This window comes from Callithrix jacchus, chromosome 12 (assembly GCF_049354715.1).
Source record: "Callithrix jacchus isolate 240 chromosome 12, calJac240_pri, whole genome shotgun sequence".
Lineage (NCBI taxonomy): Eukaryota > Metazoa > Chordata > Mammalia > Primates > Cebidae > Callithrix > Callithrix jacchus.
In genome coordinates this window covers 37,938,927-37,946,169 of record NC_133513.1, presented here as the reverse complement: position 1 = coordinate 37,946,169, position 7,243 = coordinate 37,938,927, and positions in this window count along the sequence as shown.

Here is a 7,243-nt window from a genome sequence, read left to right as displayed (position 1 = left end):
AAAAGGGTTTGAGACTATATTCTATAACTTTCTCTAATAGTTTTCCCTTAATATTTTTGTTACCACTCTGAGTGAATTCCCATACCTGCCAGCCACCACATCTGGCTAATTTTTATGTTTTTAGTCAAGATGGGGTTTCACCATATGGGTCAGGCTGGTCTCAAACTCCTGACCTTAGGTGATCTACCTGCTTTGGCCTCCCAAAGTTCTGGGCTTATAGGTGTGAGTCACTGTGCCTGGCCAGAAATTAATGTTTTTTAAAAAGTCATCATTCATCGATTCAGTGAACATATAAATGACAAGAAAGTGAAACAGCCTTATGGCTGATATGAAGAAAGTTTTAGTGGTCTGACTAGGTCAAAACAGCCACAACATTCCTTGAGCAAAGCCTAATCCAGAGCAAGGGCCTAATGCTCTTCAATTCCATGAAGAGAGAGGTGAAAAAGCTGTAAAAGAAAAGCTGGAAGCCAGCAGAGGTTGGTTCATGAAGTTTAAAGGAATAGGCCATCTCTATAACATAAAAGTGCAAGGTGAAGCAGCAAGTGCTAATGAAGATGCAGCAGATTTCCAAAAGATCTAGCTAAGATCACTGATGAAGGTAGCCACAGTAAACAACAGATTTTCAATACAGATGAAACAGTCTTCTATTGGAAGAAGATACCATCTAGCTAGGACTTGCATAACTAGAGAGGAGCAGTCAATGCCTGGCTTCAAAGCATCAAAGGACAGGCTGACTCTCTTGTTAGGGGCTAATGACTTGAGTGGTGACTTGAGTTAAAGCCAGTGCTCACTTTAACAGTCTGAAAATCCGCAGGCCCTTACAAATTATGCTAGTTCTACTGACTGTGTTCTGTAAATGGAACAAAATCTGGATGACAGTTCATCTGTTTAAAGTATAGTTCACTCGAAATTTTAAGCCAACTGTTGAAACCTACTGCTCAGAAAAAAGATTCCTTTAAAAATATTACTATTCATTGACAATGTACCTTGTCACCCAAAAGCTCTAATGGAGATTAATGCTCTCACAACTACTAACACAACATCCATTCTGCAGCTCATGGATCAAGGAGCAATTTTGATTTGCGAGTCTTATTATTTAAGAAATATATTTTGTCTGTAGCTTCCATATTGATTCCTCTGACAGATCAGGACAATATAAATTAAAGCCTTCTGGAAGGTATTCACCATTGTAGATGCTATTAAAAACATTTGTTATTCATGAGAGAAGACCAAAATATCAATTTTGAAAGAATCGGTTCCTACCCTCATGGATGACTTTGAGAAGTTCAAGACTTCCTTGGAGGACGGCACTGCAGATGTCGTAGAAACAGCGAGAGAACTACAATGAGAAGTGGAGCTGAAATATGTGACTAAATTGCTGCAACTTCGTAAGACTTGAATGGGTGAGGAGTTGTGTTTTATAGATGAGCAAAGAAAGTGGTTTCTTGAGATGAAATCTACTCCTGGTGAAGATGCTGTGAACATTGTTGAAATGACCACAAAGGATTTAGAATATCCCATAAACTTAGTTGGTAAAGCAGCATCAAGGTTTGAGAGAATTGACTCCAATTTTGAAAACAGTTCTACTGTGGTTAAGGCTCTATTGAACAGCACCACATGCTACAGAGAAATCTTTCATGAAAGAGTCAATCAATGTGGCAAACTTAACTACGAATTTGCCATAGCCACCCAACCTTAAGCAACAACTATCCTGATCAGTCAGTAGCCATCAACATCAAGGTGAGGCCCTCCTTTAGCAAAAAGATTGAGTTTCTGAAGGAGATCATCTTCAACATTTTTTTTAGCCATAAGGTTTTTTCAATTAAAGTATACACATTGTTTTTTAGACATCTTGCTCTTGCACACTTAATAGGCTACAGCACAGTGTAAACATAACTTTTATATGCACTGGGAAATCAGAAAATTTGTCTGACTCATTTTATTGTGATATTCACTTTTCTTGTGTGGTGGTCTGGAACCAAATTTGCAGTATCTCTGAGGTATGCCTGTAATTTTGTGTTTTATTGTTTCTAAGTAGATAGAATTCATTTACTGGAAGTCCTTAGAAGACCTAACTCAGTAACATAAAAATTTATTACTATTTTTTGCAAGAATGGATGCAAAACATACTACCAAGACTTATGTATTTGACAGATTATTTTTCAAAGTAGTCATATGTGAAACTTATATGCTCATTGCAATGCTGCCATTGCTCAAAATGTTTACTGATTGTAATTTGGGAATTACAAAAATACTGATTTGTAAATTAGGAAGCTGTCTCCAGAGCTAATACATTTCAAGAATATGAGTTCCATCCCTTTTCTGTTTTCTCTTTTCTCTTCTTCCTCCTTCCCTTCTTTCCTTTCTTTTCGACTTTCTTTCTTATCATCAGAAATAACATTAAAGACAGGAAGGGGCCCTGTCATCATAGCTTTGGGCTGCTTGTAGCTAGAGCTGAGAACTTCTAACAGTAGTACCCTGAGGCCCATTCATAACCTCAAGATACCTGGGGCCACTCTTGCTACCCTTTCTTAAATCCTGGTGATTCAACTCCTTCTTCAATCATCTTTATTTACTTTTCTTTATTTTGCTTTGGTTAATGAACGTTGGTTTCAGCATGCTGAAGCCATAGGATCACAGCTGAAACAAGTTTAATTGCCAACTTTGGCTTCATCTGGTCTTAGGACCAGAGGAAAAAAATCACTTACCTAAAGTTACATCGATTTTTCATAGCAGAACTGGATCAGGACTAATGACTCCAATCCAGAGATTTTTCTGTTACATCATACTCCTCTTAGAGTCAACATCCCACCCCGGATAGACTCAAGTGCTGAGCATGAAGAGGTTCACATGTATAGGCTCTGTGGTACAATTCAGCCTTTTGAAAGGGGAGAGAAGAGAAGCACCAGGAAAGTGATTAGAATAAGTAGTAGATGAGATATCCAGTTTATGAAATGAAGTGCTCACAACTGACTTCTCAGTGGTGACTTCTCATCCACCAGGCAAAGGCAAGAAAGGTCCTAAGTATTGTTCTAGGACTTCCTTTCCTGTTTCCCTAGGCTGCTCCCAATCTCTGTTTTGCCACTGGAATGTAATTTCTTTAAATTTATGTTTCAACTGTACATAGAGTGTCTGCACATGTTAAGAAGTTCAAATAGCTTCTAACTATGAAAAGTAAGCCGTTCTCCCAACTCTGCAGCTCCTGCATCAGTCTCTATGTTCATTCCCAAAGGGTCTAGCCTTGCATTCTAGCCATCCTCTCAAAGTCTGGGCCACTGTTCAGCACAGACTTTCATGGAGACTCCTTGGAGAAAGTGCTTTTGAGCAGAGTGGTGGATGAAGGCTTGATGAGAATGGACTAAGTGGAGACTGCCAGGTAAGAAAACGGGGTAGATAAATGTAAACAAATCTTTCACGGAGCTGGCTGTAGAAAAAAAGCAAAAGAGAAGAACCGAGAAAATAGTTACTATTTGTTTAGCAAACACTTTGGATAATTTCTTCTCTTTTTCTACCAGGATAAGAAAGGGACTTGCCTATCCTCCTGTGTCTTGTAAGTTATTTAACATCTAAGTTACAATGGAAATAGAAATAATATTCAGGTAATTTTACTAAAATGTGCTCAACTTTTGAAATTATGCTTTCCAACATTTAACTGAACCCTAGTTGACTGTAAAGAGCAGTCTCTACATTTTTAACACAGTATTTTCAAAGGAAAACACAGGTTGAACATCTCTAATCCAAAAATCCAGTATTTGAAACTTTTTGAATGTCAGTGTGATGCCACAAGTGGAAAATTCCACACCTGACCTGATGTGATAGATCACGGTCAAAACTTTGTTTCATGTGCAGAATTATTAAACGTATTACCTTCAGGCTATGTATATAAGGGGTATAATAACACATAAACTTCATATTTAGACTTGAGAGTCCCATTACCAAGATATCTTTTTATGTATATACAAATATTCTCAAGTAATGTTAAAAAAATCTGAACTCTGATACACTTCCGGTCATGAGCGTTTCGGATACGGGACACTCAACCTGTGCAAGCTGAATGGGAAGAGACCACAGGACAGGCCGTTTTCCATGATCTCTCCTTTGCTGCCATCTAGTGACAGTTTTGTGTAACGTCAAATATAAAAAGCCCGTCTTCTAACAATGAAGTCTTGATGTGGTTATTTCCTCTGCCTATGCCGCGCCCTCACTAGGCTGGAAGTATTTCCAATCGAGCCTGGGGATTTAATCTGCTGGTATGCATCAGCGGTGACACTTAATCTCCTCAAGAGCGCTTACTAAACTAGACTCTGGGTCCTGTACAAAGTGAGGCAAGCTGACTTCTGAAAATGACATATGGTATGACTACAGCACAAGCAAAGGTCATGAGAGCATCATGAAAAGCCCATTATCGAACAAATAAATGGCACTACATTGCAGCCAAATGCTTTACAATGAGAAATGAGTCTTTTCTATCAAAATGTGCAGCCATGTGTATGCATTGTTTCATATTGTTGGTACTGTATCTTTGGGAACAATCTCTGGAAAAATAATTTCTAGATCAGAGTAAATGCACATATACTTTTGCTAGATATTGCCAAATCCCTCCTCAGTATGGGTTGTAACATTTTATATCCCACCATCAGTGCCTGAGTTTGGCTGGCTCTCCATAGCCTCACCAACAGAGTAGGTTTTACATGTTTGATAACTTTTGATAAATAAGTAATAGTAGGTCCTTGTTAGTTTTGTTTCTCTTATTGTCCTTTCAGCCAAGGTTCAGCCAGGAAAAGAGAAACCAGACCAATCATTCTAATAGAGAAAATGGAATACAGGTACTAGGTTAAACCAAATTGGTGAATTTATAAGGCAAAGAAACATGGATGTAACAGAAAGTCTAACCAGCTATATTAAACGATGTGGAACACACAGAATGGCTTCAGTTTTCTCACTGAACCTGGACTTCTCTTCATGGCTGTTTGCCCCAAATCATCATATTGCCCCTCTCTGACTCACCTGCCTAAATTATGATATTTGGCCTTTTAATCCCACTGAATAGAGAGGCTTCTAGTATCCTAGGGGACCCATTTAGATTGCCCTGAACATATATAACCAGGGTCTCCCTGGGATTTAAGGTTATTCATCTCAGCTGCTTCATTTAAATTGGCATATCCATCCTGAATTCCTGAATTCAAAAAAGCTGTGCCTGAGAGATCTCTTGACAAATTGGGAGGTAGCATAACATATTAGTGACCTGGTATTATGAACTTGGCACAGTTCCTGAAATGCTCTATGATGTAACCGACACTTATGACAAAGATAACATATAAAATGAAACTTACAACTAAGTCAGTTGATGTATTATTGATTTAAAAGCTCTAAGTAAAATACTGTCAGATATTATAACACTAGGATTATAAAATGCCATTACTTAGTACGACTAAATTGCTTTTTATTCTGATACATTACCAACCATATGGGTCAAAGAAACAAAATAATCATCCATAAAATGACCATGAAAGATTTCATCTTGCTGATATTTAAATGCAATGATTCTAAGCAATAGAGCTATTTGTACTTGGTTTTACTGTAAGGAATGCAGCTATGAATTATGTTTCTGTCATCTGTGTCTCTTCATCACTCAGCAGTAGAATTTATCAGTTTCAAACTGGTCTGGATTATTTTGCACTTCTTCTGAACAATAAAACAAGAAAAACAAAAGTAATTCTTTTACCAGATGTCACAATGCTTTATTTTAACAATGACAGAAAAGAATCTCTTAATCATCAATTTTATTACAGAACCCTGAATTTAGGAAACAGCCATTACACTCATCCCTAAATAAGATTAAAGTAGGCAGTCCCCCTAGTCACCAGGCTGGTGAGAAATCCTACTTTGGAGCCCCTCAACATGTCTAGGGTTATATTACACTAGGCCTTCGTGTGGACCTGGAAATTGGAGGGAGGCCCTGTGGCCTTTAGTTCGTCATGACAGCAATTGGGAAGTTCAACTGTCAAGCTGGTTGGTCTGTTTGAAATCAATGTGGAACAGGGACCAGAGGCTCTTGCTTTTGGAGGTGAGTGCTGGCACCCACTCAGCATCCTCTCATGGGTCCTGCCACACTCAGGCTCTACATGGTGGAGGGACACTCACCCCTTTCTCCCACGTTTGAAGACAGCATATCAGTCTCAGGATAGATTTTCAACTTCCAAGGCTGATGTCACAGCATGTTCTGGCAACTCTATATGTGGGGACTTTCACCTCAGGCCACAGAGTCATGGGATACAAATAAAACACAAACAAGCTTTAATGCTGCCTTTAAGTTTCAGTAAGGAACAAAGGAAAGGGTCCCTAGGCCAACAAAAAAGAAGTATTACAGGGTATCGGCTAGAAACAGAACGAGAATGTGGGGGAGGCAAGGCAGTGTTTCTCAACTATGAACCTCAAAAAGCTGTTTTTTCTCACCAGGCCACTGAAAGGACAGAACTTTTAGAACGGGCGATTGGGTCCAGAGATGCACAAAGGCAGTAGGATGGGTGCATCAGTCAGGACAGGTACCAAATCCACTCTGAAATCTGGCCTGTCTCGACTGTTTATTTCTCACTGATGTTGATACTAAAAGCAGGTTGGCAAGAAGCTCAGGAATTACCTAGAATGCCCCCTCCACTTTGACCTGGGAAATGGGAGCACAGAGAATCATGAAACAGCTTTTAAAGGCATCACTGACTCAAATGGCCAGACCTAGTGTTGTTTCTCACAGCACTGTAAGGGTGCTGGGAAACGTGGGGCGAGTACTTGGCATCTGCTCACCAGATATCCCTCTTTCCTCTTTCACACACAACGTACCATCTCTCCAAGGAAGACAACCACAAATCCCTTAGTCACTACACTCTGAAAACCCTGGGATGTCTCTAGACCAAGCCTGGCTCCATCTATCTCCCACTGGTCCAGAGCTCTACTCACCAAAAAGATCCCATATCTGTGCTCCTCTCCCCATGTTCCCCAACACAGTGGAGGAACAGAGTAACGCATACTTACGCTTTATACTAAATAAAAAGTGCACAGGAGACCTTAGTCTGTGACATTTCTGCTGTCCTGAAAGGCATATTAGCTGTTAAATTATTTTGAACAACACTACTGTGGACAGCCCTGTTTGCTGTCAAAATGGACAAATTCCTGAAATTTAAGAAAGAAGTGTTGGTTCTGGCCAGAAGCTATCCCAGACACAAAACTAACATGAATAGCATTGATA